The 12,964-nt window shown below is 37.8% G+C and overlaps 1 pseudogene; it reads right to left on the bottom strand.

The window, feature by feature from the left end:
- Nucleotides 1-7,573: 7,573 nt before the first annotated feature.
- On the bottom strand, nucleotides 7,574-8,012 carry LOC102842630 (annotated as a pseudogene).
- Nucleotides 8,013-12,964: the final 4,952 nt, after the last annotated feature.

Below are 12,964 nucleotides of genomic sequence, written 5' to 3'. Positions count from 1 at the left end.
GCAGTCCTGAGGAGGGCCACGAGGTTGGATTTTCGTCCATGTCACAGGGTCACTGATCAACTCAGGGTCTGTGTATGCTGTCCCCAGCAAAAATATATGCAAGTTCAACCAAAACTCCAGCATGTGGGTAAATAGAGTCTCAAAAAAAGAAGAGAGATGGGGATAGAACAAATATTTGAACAAGTAACAGCCAATCATTTTTCAAAATGATAAAAAAATATTGATCCACAAATTCAACAACTTCAGTGAACCTCAAGAAGAATAAACAAACAAATAAAAACAAGCAAAAATTCTTCTTAGACATATCATAAGCAAACAACTGAAAGCCAAAGAGGAGATTTAAAAAAGTATATATAGAAAATGACACATTACAGTCAAAGGAGCAATGATAAGACTTTGGGTAACTTTTCACAAGAAAATATGGCAACAGAAGATACATCTTCAAAGAAAGATCAGCAGGAAAAACCCAAAATAAAAATGGCAGTATGATTGGCTACTACAAGAATAAGCAAGAAGTTCATTCGGAAGCCATCAACACAAGCAATCAAGTCTCTTCAGAACAAACCCCTCTCTAAGATGGAAACTCACAGGGAACACATGAGCAGGCATGTAAACTTGCTGACAACCCCATTGGTCTACTGGTGAGTGGAAGAGGGGGAAAGGCAGCAATGAAGAAATGGGCTGAGTTAAACCACGTTCCATAGACTTCTGTTGACCTGGAGATGAGAGAGAGAGAGAGAAGAGGAAGGGCTGGTTGGCTCAAAGTGTGGTGAGAGCTGGGGACACCTGAGCCCATGGACAAGGACATAGCCAAAGAGGTCTAGAGTGAAGAGTGAAGCATCCAGCTGATATGAAGTGAGAGGAGATGCACAAGAACACCCAAACTTGCAGATAGTAACATTTCGGCTTAGCCTTGATGGCTTGATAATCAGAAACTGACTAGAGGAAGATTAAAAAACAAAACAAAACAATTTTTGATAAAGGAAATGGAAGTAAATTGCTACACTTTGATGAACTTAACCTATACTTATGGAGGTGTTGTTGTTGTTGTTATGTGCTGTTGAGTTGGTTCTGATCCATAGAGACTCTGAATAGGGTTTCCAAGGCTGTAAATCTTTATGAGAGTACAAAGTCTCATCTTTTTCCCACGGAACAGCTGGTAGTTTTGAACTACTGACCTTGCGGTTCGCAGCCTGATTCATAACCACTACACTACCAGAGCTCCTTATACTCATGGAGTAGTAGCTCAAAATACCAACAGAGAGGGAAGGAGTCTTAACATCAAGTATCAATGCTATCTCCTCTGTATACAGGTTAGATAGGGACGGGCAACTCAGACATTGACTACCTAAAATGAGGGGGTGATAAAGGCTGGAAGTGACTGGTTTACAAGGTTTCAAGAGGGAGTGTAGTTTAAGAGTGTGTGGGGGAAGACAGAGTCCCCACTGAATAGTTTTCATCTTGTCTAGATGGGTCTGGTAAAAAATAAGATTTGGAATTATACCTTAATATGCAGAAAACAAAAATCCTCACAATTGGACCAATAAGTAAGATCACATTCATAGAAACAGTAGCCAAGAAATCATGACTGGATGGCAGATAGGGTAGAGATGCAGTGAAGTTTGCCCATCAGCAATACCACAGAATACCAGGTGAAGTGGGTCCAGGGCAGAGTTCCAAAACTCTGAACTCCATAGGTAGGAATATTTAAAAAGTATGAAGGCTCACGGGTAGTGGAACTTGTAGTGGAAGTAAGAAATCACGTACTTTTGAATCTGCTGGGCTTGGCAGCGTGGAGCCAACAACTTGGGCGAGACCAAACAACAAGACCAAGCGGGGGAGCAAGCAGATTCACCACAGAATAACGCCACAGGAACCTCGGAGCAAAGGTGGACAATACACTTTGTTGGTTTTGCTTTGTTCTGATTTTTTTTTTTTTTTTTGGTATCTGTTCATTGGCCACCCACTGTTTGCACACCTCCATTCTGTTGACTAGAGGGGGTGCCTGACTGAATGGACACTATAGAAACTATAGAAAGAATCAACAGAACAAGAAGCTGGTTCTTTGAAAGGATTAACAAAATTGACAGACCATTGGCAAACCTAACGAAAGAAAAGAGGGAGAAAACACAATTAACATGCATTAGAAACCACATGGGTGATGTCACAATGGAACCAAAGGAAATCAAAAGGATAATAACAGAATACTATGAAAAATTGTACTCCAACAAATTTGAAAATTTAGAAGAAATGGATACATTTTAGAAAAACACAACCTACCTAAACTTACACAGAGTGAAGTAGAAAACATGTACAGACACATAACAAAAGAAGAAAATGATTAGATCATCAAAAAGCTCCCAACCAAAAGAAGTCCAGGCCCAGATGGCTTCACTGGTGAGTTCTACCAATCATTCAGGGAAGAGCTGTCACCGATTCTATTCAAATTATTCCAAAATATAGAGGAGGATGGAAAACTTCCTAATACATTTTATGAAGCAAGCATAACTTTCATAACAAAACCAGGCCAGGATATCACTAAGAAAGAAAATTATAGACCAATATCCCTCATGAACATAGACGAAAAATTCTCAACAAAATCCTAGCCAACAGAATCCAGCAGCACATCAAAGAAATAATACATCATGATCAAGTGGGATTCATATCAAGGATGCAAGTATGGTTCAACATTAGAAAAACAATCAACATTATCCACCATATAAATAAGAAAAGGGAAAGGAACCACATGAACATATTGATTGATGCAGAAAAAGCATTTGACAAAATCCAATAGCATTCCTGATAAAAACACTCAACAAAGTAAGAAGTGAAGGGAAATTCTTCAGCATAATTAAGAGCATATATACAAAATCAACAGCTTACGTTACTCTCAATGGAAAGAAACTGAAAGCCTTCCTTCTGCAAATAGGAACCAGACAAGGATGCCCTTTGTCACCACTTATCCAATATTGTGCTGGAAGACCTAGCAAGAGCTATACAGCAAGACAGGGAAATTAAAGGCCTTCAAATTGGCAAAGAGGAAGTAAAACTATATTTGGTAATTCTAAATACCAACAGGAAGGAGTCTTCACATTAGGTATCAATGCTATTCCCTCTGTACACAGGTTAGATAGGGACAGGTAACTTAGACATTGGTTACCAAAAATGAGGGGGTGAAAAAGGTACAAAGTGACTGGCTTACAAGATTTCAAGAGGGAGTTTAGTTTAAGAATGTGTGAGGGATGATAAGAGTCCCCACTGAATAGTTTTCATCTTGTCTAGATGGGTCTGGTAAAAAGAGATGGGGGTAAGATTCTTATGATTCAATAGTGAGTAATTGCTATCATGACTAATTGCAACTGTCACAATTGTACAGGTAGAAGTTTTGTAACAAAAACAGGGGAGTAGTTAATCTTAATAGTCCAGAAACAGAGGACCCTAAGACTATCAAGGGAGAGGAGCACAAGCGGAATGTGAGACCCTATCCAGAGAAGTGCAACACCAGAGATGGAGGCAGAGATGGGGACGTGGAGAGAGGGAGCAGCTGAGGACTATAGATTCATGGGAAAAGAGGGACTAAGATCTGGTGGCCAGGAGGCAGACTTGCATAATGTGCCCTTTGGTGGTGTAAATTATTATATATGTGTGAGTGTTTTAAAAAAAACCCACAAAAGAACTTAAAGGAATAGTGAGAAATACTATTAACTGATATTACATGGAGGTGATTATAATCATTATAATGAAACAAAGTATATGATTTGTTGAATGTAAAACTGATGATCTGCCCTATAAACTTTCACTCAATTCACAATAAAAACTTAAAAAAAAAAAGAATATCATGTCAGTATTCTATTTTTAAATTTGTATTTATTTAATACTATCATTTGTTTGCTCTTTATTCTGCCCCCTCCCATTTTTCAGATATAATTACTAGATACAATTTTAATAACTTTGGATCCAGAAAGATAGAAGCATACATATATTCTTTAATAAATTATGGTGTGTGTGTATGTTTGTGAGAGAGAAAGACGTGAGACCCTCCAAAACACCAAAGATAGATTCCTCTTTTCTTAGTGTAAGTAACTGGCTCACCTGGTTTCTTTCCTACCACCTGATCTATACCAATGGAGATGAGTCCTGATTCCAGGTACAAGGCAGTTGATGATTCCTGGGAGACATGGAACGAGTTTGAATTGCAAGAGTTAAGTCTCTGACCTCTAAAACACAATGGGGCTCAGTCAACCTTGCTGTAGCGAATCCTCATTCCTTCCATTGAGTATTTCTCAAAAGGAAAATTTTTTCTTACCTTGTAAGAGTGATGACATGGACTTGCTGCCTTGAATGCAATGGCAGTGTTTCTTTTTCATGGCCTTCAGACTATAGCTGAATTCCTGCTCCTCCAACATGTGGAATGACTTAGTTCCTGCTTCACTGGTTCCCAGTGGTGGTGGTGGTCACATCAACAGGAGTAGAGTTTCAGCAGGAGTGTGAATCTTATGCAATCACTAAAGTCTAAGGTTATGGAATCCCTGCCTGAATGTCCATGACAATAAGAAAACGAACGATATCCCTAACAGTTCAAGCAATTTTACTGCAAGGTTTTTCCCACTGAGCATAACACAGAAAAAGTATTCTCTCTATTTCACAAGAGATAACTTAAATCCCAAGGATCCAACCATAGCCGCAGCATTTCAATTCTACTAACAACAGTGTATGGAGACTTCTGGCCCTTAAATGGCAATGATGGCTCTGGACCTAGTGATGGGAGCCAAGTTCCAGTTTTGAATGACATGTCTATGAGCAGCTGGGTCCCAAGGTTGGCTAGCTATAGCTAAAAGCTCCGACTTTTTGCTTGCTTGCAAAATGTCTGAATTTTAAGTTATCAAAATTTAGTTGTACATGCTAATGGATGACATTATATTCACCAACTGGCAAAGTTCAAGATTTCTGGTTAACTTTGTGAGATTATATATATAAACATTGTGGATAGAGAACAGATTTTATGCATACATACATACATGTATGTATAAAATCTGTTCTCTATTCACACTGTTGTCAGAATGTTCTTTCTTAAAAATAAATCTGGTTATGTCAATTCTTGCTTAAAACTCTTCACTGACTCTCCCTTGCTTGGGAGTCCAACACCCCAGCCAGGCATAGTCGACTCTCCATAATCTGATTCTTCCTTGTATCGTTAACCTCATCACCTACCACTATTCTCAAGATCTGTTAGGTGCTGTCGAGTTAGTTCTAACACATAGCAACCCTATGCACAACAGAATGAAACACCACCTGGTCCTGTGCTACTCTCACAATTGTTACACTTGATCCCATTGCTGCTGACACCATGTCAATTCATCTTGTTGGGAATCTTCCTCTCTTTTGCTGACCTTCCACTTTACCAAGCATAATATCCTTCTCCAGGGATTGGTCCTTCCTGATAATATGTCCAAAGTGTGAGAGATGAAGTCTTGGTATCCTTGCCTCTAAGGAGCATTCTGGCTGTACATCTTCCAAAACAGACGTGTTTGTTCTTCTAGAAGTCCATAGTATTTCAGTATTCTTCTCCAATACCTAACTCAAATTCGTCAATTCTTCTCTGGTCTTTCTTATTCATTGTCCAACTTCACATGCATACGAGGCAATTAAAAATACCATGGCTTAGGTTAGGTGCACCTTAGTCCTCAAAGTGATATCTTTGTTCTTGAACACTTTAAATAGGTCTTGGGTAAAAGATTTGCCTAGTGCAATATAGTATTTGATTTCTTGATTACTGCTTCTATGATTGTGTTGTTGTTGTTAAGTGCTGTCGAGTCGATTCTGACCCATAGTGACCCTGAACAGGGTTTCTGAGGCTGTAAATCTTTATGGGAGCAGAAAGCCTCATCTTTCTCCCGTGGAGCAGCTGGTAGTTTCGAACTGCTGACCTTGTGGTTCGCAGCCCGATTCATAACCACTACGCTACCAGAGCTCCAATGAAGACTTGGACAACTTCAATCTTCTCTCCATTTATCATGATGTTCCAGTTGTGAGAATTTTTAATTTCTTTATATTGAGATGCAACCCATACCAAAGGCTGTGGTCTTTGGTATCCATCATTAACTATTTTAAGTCCCCTTCACTTTCAGCAAGCAAAGTTGTGTCATCTGCATATTGCAAATCATTAATGAGTCTTCCTCCAATCCTGATGCCATGATCTTTCTTCTTCATAGAATCAAGCTTCTTCTATTATATAATTGAGTAAGTATAGTGAAAGAAAATAACCGTGGCACACACCATTCCTGATTCTAACCCTTTCAGTATCCCCTTGTGCTGTTTGAACTGCTGCCTGTTTATCTATGTACAGATTCCTCATGTGTACAGTCAAGTGTTCTGGAATATCCATTCTTCACAATGTTATCCATAGCTTGCTATGATTCACACAGTCAAGAGCTTTTCATTAGTCAAAAAGGCACAAATAGGTATCTTTCTGGTATTCTCTGCTTTCAGCCAAGATTTATCTGACATCAACAATGATATTCCTAGTTCCATGTCCTCTTCTGAATCCAGCTTAAATTTCTGGCAGCTTCCTATTGATGTACTGTTGAAGCCATTTTTGAAATACTTTTAGCAAAATTTTACTTGTATGTGATATTAATGATTTGTTAGATAATATCTGCTTTCTGTTGGGTTGCCTCTCTTTGGAATAGGCACAAATATGGATCTCTTCCAATTTGATGGCCAGGTAGCTGTCTTCCAAATTTCTTGGGAGAGATGAGTGAGCGTCTCTAGTATTACATCAATTTGTTGGAAGATTTTAGTTTGTATTCCAACAATTCCTCAAGCCTTGTTTTTTTGCCAATGCCTTCAGAGTGGTTTGGACTTCTTTCAGTACCGTTGGTTCTTCATCATATACTACATCTTGAAATGATTGAAAATTAACCATTTCTTTTTGGTACAGTGATTCTGTGTATATCTTCCATCTGCCTTTTTTTTTATTGTAATTTTTAAATTGGAAAACAAATATACAACTTGGAATGGATTTGAGGCAAATTGTGCCATAAGCAGATTTTCCTTAAGTGGCTAAACAAAATTTCAAAAGCAAGTAACAGCAAAAGAAAATGTTTCTGGTACAGGACCGGCAGTACAAAAAATAATGTACAAGTGCCTGGATAATACACACCTGTTTTGCAATAATGCAACTTTAAGTATATATTGTTGACTGCCTAAAGTCCACACAGAGTTACAACTCCATACTTCAACAATATGTTGACAGTTTCTAAAGAAAACTACTTAAAAGAAAGCATAACCCAGATGTTCCCTCATTTGACCAACTCCATCTAAGTTTAGATGTGAAGAAGGGCTTAGATTTATCCAGAGCAAGCCACATGCAACATGTTACTTGATCAATTTTCTAAAATAAGGTTTCAGGACAATGACAGTAAAATAAGGAAAGAAAACATGGAGAAATGAAGTCCTTTATATGCATATTCTTTTGACAGCAAAGGGAAACCTTTTAAAGACAAGTTACAAACAAAGAAGAGGCAAATAAACGATTTTGTACAAGACATTTAACACATTCTGTACAATGTCTTCACTTTGCTGTCATCATTTGTACAAACTCGTCATGGTTTACTTGATCATCACCATCATTATCTGCTTCCCCGATTATTTCATCAACTTCTTCATTTGTTAACTTCTTTTAAAGATTTGTCGTCACGTGATGAAGTTATGCAGCACTAATATAGATATTTCCATCCTATCAAACACATGGAATGCTTCTCTAATTTCTTCTTCACTGTCTATGTCTTTCATTTTTTCTTGTCATCATTGTCAGTTCAGGGAAGTCAATTGTGCCATAACCATCAGCATCTACTTCATTAATCATGTCCTGTAATCCTGTTTCTGTGGGATTTTGCCCAAGAGACCTCATTACAGTTCCCAATTCCTTTGTTGTTATAGTTCCGTATCCATCCTTGTCAAACATTTAATTTGAATTCTGCAATCTGCCCTTCAGTCAGTTGGTCAGCCATGCTGCAAGTGCTACCGGTCTCTGAGAACTATCACAAAACTACTCGGTTCGCTAGTTCCATTTGGACTCTCTTCCATCTGCTTTTGGTGTTTTCTGCATCATTCAATATTTTGCCTATAGTTGTTTTTAGGTGCCTTTGAGTTGGTACTGTCTCATAGGAATCCTATGCACAATAGAATGAGACAAAGCCTGGTCCTGCACCAACCTCACAATTGTTGTTACATTTGAGCCCATGGCTTCTGCCACTGTGTCAATCCATCTTTTGGGAGGGTCTTCCTTTTTTCTCTGACCCTCCATTTTACCAAACATGGCATCTTTCTCCAGGGATTAGTCCCTCCTGATAGTATGTCTGAAATACGAGAGATGAAGTCTGGCCATCTGGCTTCCAGGGAGCATTCTGACTGAACTTCTTCCAACACAGATTGGTTTGTTCTTTTGACAGTCAATGGTACTTTTAATATTCTCCTCCAACACCATAACTCAAATGCATCAATTCTTCTATGGTTTTCCTTATTTAATGTCCAATTTTCACATACATATGAAGTTATTGAAAATATCATGGCTTGGGTCAGGCACACCTCAGTCCTCAAACTGACATCTTTACTCTTCAACACTTTAAAGAGGTCTTGTGCAGCAGATTTGCCTAATGCAATACATTGTTTGATTTCTTGACTGCTGCTTCCATGAGTGTTGATAGTTAATCTGAGCAAAATGAAGTCTTTGACAACTTCAATCTTTTCTCTATTTATCATGATGTTATTTATTGCTCCAGTGGTGAGGGTTTTTGTGTCCTTTACATTGAGGTCAATACATATTGAAGGCTGTGGTCTTTGATCTTCATCAGTAAGTATTTTAAGTTCTCTTTACTTTCAGCAAGCAAGGTTGTATCATCTGAATATTGCAGGTTATTAATGAGTCTTCCTCCTATCCTTTTATCATCCAGCTTCTCAGATTATTTGCTCAGCATACAAATTGAATAAATATAGTGAAAGGATACAACACTAACACACACCTTTCCTAATATTAAACCATTCAATGTTCCCTTGTTGTGTTTGAACAACTGCCTCTTGGTTTATGTACAGGTTTCTCATGAGCACAATTAAGTGTTCCAGAATACTCATTCTCCACTATGCTGTCCATAGTTTGTCATGATCCACACAATCAAAAGCCTTTGCATAGTCAATAAAGCACAAATGAACATGTTGTTGTTGTTAAGTGATGTTGAGTTGATCCTGACCCATAGTGACCCTGTATAGGGTTTCCAAGGAGCAGCTGGTAAGCTTGAACCACTGACCTTGCAGTTCAAGTGAACTTTGCAGTCTGACTCATTAGTCCACAGTGCCACACCAGGACAAATGTACATAGGATCCTTCAATATAGCAAGTTGAGGCTTGAATTTGTTCTTCAGTTCTTTCAGCTTGAGAAATGTTGAGCATGTTCTTCCCTTTTGGTTTTCTAACTCCAGGTCTTTGTACATTTTAAAAAAATAATACTTGACTTTGTCTTCTTGAGTTGTCCTTTGAAATTTTCTGTTCAGCTCTTTTACTTTCTCATTTCTTGTATTCATTTTAGAATGTCTATGCTGGAGAGCAAATTTTAGAGTATCTTCCAATATCCAACTTAGTCTTTTATTTCTTTCTGGTTTTTAAAAAAAACGATTTTTGCTTTTTCCTGTATGATGTTTTGATGTCATCCCACAGCTCTTCTGGTCTTCATTCATTTGTGTCTAATGCATCATATGTTTTTCAGATGGTCTGTAAATTTAGGTGGTATATATTCAAGGTCATATTTTGACTCTCATGGACTTGTTTTAAGCTTCTTCTGCTTCCACCAGAACTTGCATCTGAGTAATTTATGGTCTGTTCCACAGTCAGACAATAGCTTTCTTTTGACTAGTGATATTGAGCTTTCCCACCATTTCTTCACACAGATGTAGTCAATTTGATTCCTATATATTCCATCTGGTAAGGCCCATGTGCATAAATGCCTATTATGTTGTTGGAAAAATGTACGTACAATGAATAAGTCATTGGTCTTAAAAATTCTATCATATGATCTCCAGCATAATTTCTATCACTAAGGCCATGCTTTCCAACTACTGATCCTTCCTCTTTGTTTCCAACCTTTGCATTCCAATCACCAATGATTAACAACACATCTTGATTGCATGTTTGATTAATTTCAGACTGAAGAAGTTGATAGAATTCTGCAATTTCATCATCACCTGCTTTAGTAGTTGGTGTGTAAATTTGAATAATAGTGGTATTAAATAGTCTTCCTTGTAGGTTTATGGATATTATCCTCCCACAAATAGCATTGTACTTCAAGATAGATCTTGGTATATTCTTTCTGATGATGAATGCTACACCATTCTTCTTGAATTTGTCATTCTCGGCAAATAAACCATATGATTGTCATATTCAAAATGGCCAATGCCAGTTCATTCCAGCTCACCAATGCCTAGGATATCAATCTTTATGAGTTCCATTTAATTTTTGGCAACTTAAAAATTTCTACCACTTGTCTGTCATTTTGCTGTACTGTGGTGTCTTGCATGTTGCTGTGATTCTGGAAGCTGTGCCATCAGTTTTAAATACCAGCAGGATCACCCATGGTGGATGGTCTCAGATTAGTTTTAAGACTAGGACAGATGAGAAATGAAGAGAAATGGATTACTTCTGAATATTTAGTCACTGGAAAACCTTATGAATCGCAGTGGAACACTGTCAGCACCAGAATATTGAATATTGAAACATGATGAAGAGCACCAGAATATTGTCAGATATAGTGCTGGAAAATGAGCCCCTCAGGTTGGAAGGCACTCAAAATATGACTGGGAAGGATGTTCTCCTCAAAGTAGAGTAGGCCGTGATGACTCAAATGGAGTAAAATTTTCAGTACATTCAGTTGCTGATGGAGCACAATTCAAAATGAGGAGAAACATGGAATGTGCAAAGTCTGAAACTAGGAAAATTGGAAGTTGTCAAAAATGAAATGGAAAGAATAAAGATGGATGTCCTAGGCATTGGTGAGCTGAAATGGACAGGTATTGACCATTATGAGATCCACAATTACATGGTTTACTATGCTGGGAACAACAAATTGAGGAGGAGTGGTGTTGCATTCATCAAAAAAAGAACATATTAAGATCAGTCCTGAGGTACAATGAACACTGTTTGTGATAGGATAGTATCCACCCGCTTACAAGGAAGACCAGTTAATACCACTATTATTCAAATTTACACACCAACCACTGAAGTCTGTAAGGATTAAATTGAAGAATTCTACCAACTTCTTCAGTCTGAAATTGATCAAACATGCAATTAAGATGTATTGATAATTGCTGGAGATTGGAATGCAAAGGTTGGAAACAAAGAGGAAGGATCAGTAGTTAGAAAATATGGTCTTGATGATAGAAGTGATGCTGGAGATCACGTGATTGAATTCTGTAGACCAATTACTTATTCATTGTAAATCCCCTTTTAAAACAACATGGACTTCACCAGATAAAATACACAAAAATCAAATAGACTACATCTATGAAAAGAGATGATGGAAATGCTCCATATCATTAGTCAAAATAAAGCCATTGTCTGACTGTGGAACAGACCATCAATTGCTCATATCAAGTTTGGGCTGAAACTGAAGAAAATTGAGACAAGTCCATGAGAGTCAAAATATGATCTTGAACATATGCCACCTTAATTTAGAGATCATCTCAAGAACAGATTTGATGAATTAGCACAAATGACCACAAGAATTGTGGATGGCATCAAGAACATCATATAGGAAGAAAGCAAAGGTCATTAAGAAGACAAGAAAGAAGAAAAAGATTAAAATGGATGTCATAAGAGACTCTGAAACTTGCCCTCCAGCATAGAGATGCTAAAGCAAATGGAAGAAATGAGGAGATAAAAGAGCTGAACAGAAAATTTCAAACATCAGCACAAGAGACAAAATCAAATATTATAATGAAATGTGCAAAGACCTGGAGTTACAAAACCAAAAAGGGAGAAAGTGCTCAGCACTTCTCAAATGGAGGGAATTAGAGAAAAAATTCAAGCCTCAACTTGAAATATTGAAGGATTCTATGGGCAAAATATTGAATGGTGCAGACAGCATCAAAAAGAAGATGGAAGGAATACACAGCCTCTGCACCAAAGAGAAATGGTTAATGTTGAATCATTTCAACAGGTAGCATGTGATCAAGAGTCAATGATACTGAAGGATGAAGTCCAAGGTGTATTGAAGGCATTGGCAAAGAACTAGTTTCCAGGAATTGATGGAATACAAATTGAAATATTTCAACAAACTGATGCGACACTGGGGGCACTCACTCATCCATGACAAGAAATTTGGAAGACAGTTACCTGGCCTACTGATTGGAACAGATACATATTTGTGCCCATTCTAAAGAGAGGTGACCCAACAGAATGCAGAAATCACTGCAAAATATCATTAATATTAAATGCTAGTAAAATTTTGCTGAAGATAATTCAAAATGGTTGCAAAGTACAATGATGAGGAACTGCCAGAGGTTCAAACTAGATTCAGATGAGGTCGTGGAATGAGGGAATATCATTGCTGACGTCAGATGGATCCTGGCTGAAATCAGAGAATACTAGAAAGATGTGTAACTGTGCTTTATTGACTATGAAAAGGCTTTCAATTGAGTGGATGATGACAAGCTATGGACAACATTGCAGAGAATGAGCACTCTGGAGCACTTCATTGTGCTAATGAGGAACCTATAGATAGACCAAGAGGCATGTGTTTGAACAGAAAAAGGGAAAACTGAATGGTTTAAAATTAGGAAAGGTGTGGTCCAGGGTTGTATTATTTCACCAGACTTATTCAAACTGTATGCTAAGCAAATAATTCAAGAAGCTAGAATATATGAAGAAAAATGTGGTACCATGGTTGGAGGAAGCCTCATTAACAACCTGTGATATG

Source organism: Chrysochloris asiatica, unplaced genomic scaffold (assembly GCF_000296735.1).
Source record: "Chrysochloris asiatica unplaced genomic scaffold, ChrAsi1.0 scaffold00106, whole genome shotgun sequence".
NCBI classification, from domain to species: domain Eukaryota; kingdom Metazoa; phylum Chordata; class Mammalia; order Afrosoricida; family Chrysochloridae; genus Chrysochloris; species Chrysochloris asiatica.
Note: the sequence above shows the minus strand (reverse complement) of the source record. Positions and strands in the feature narration are given on the sequence as shown.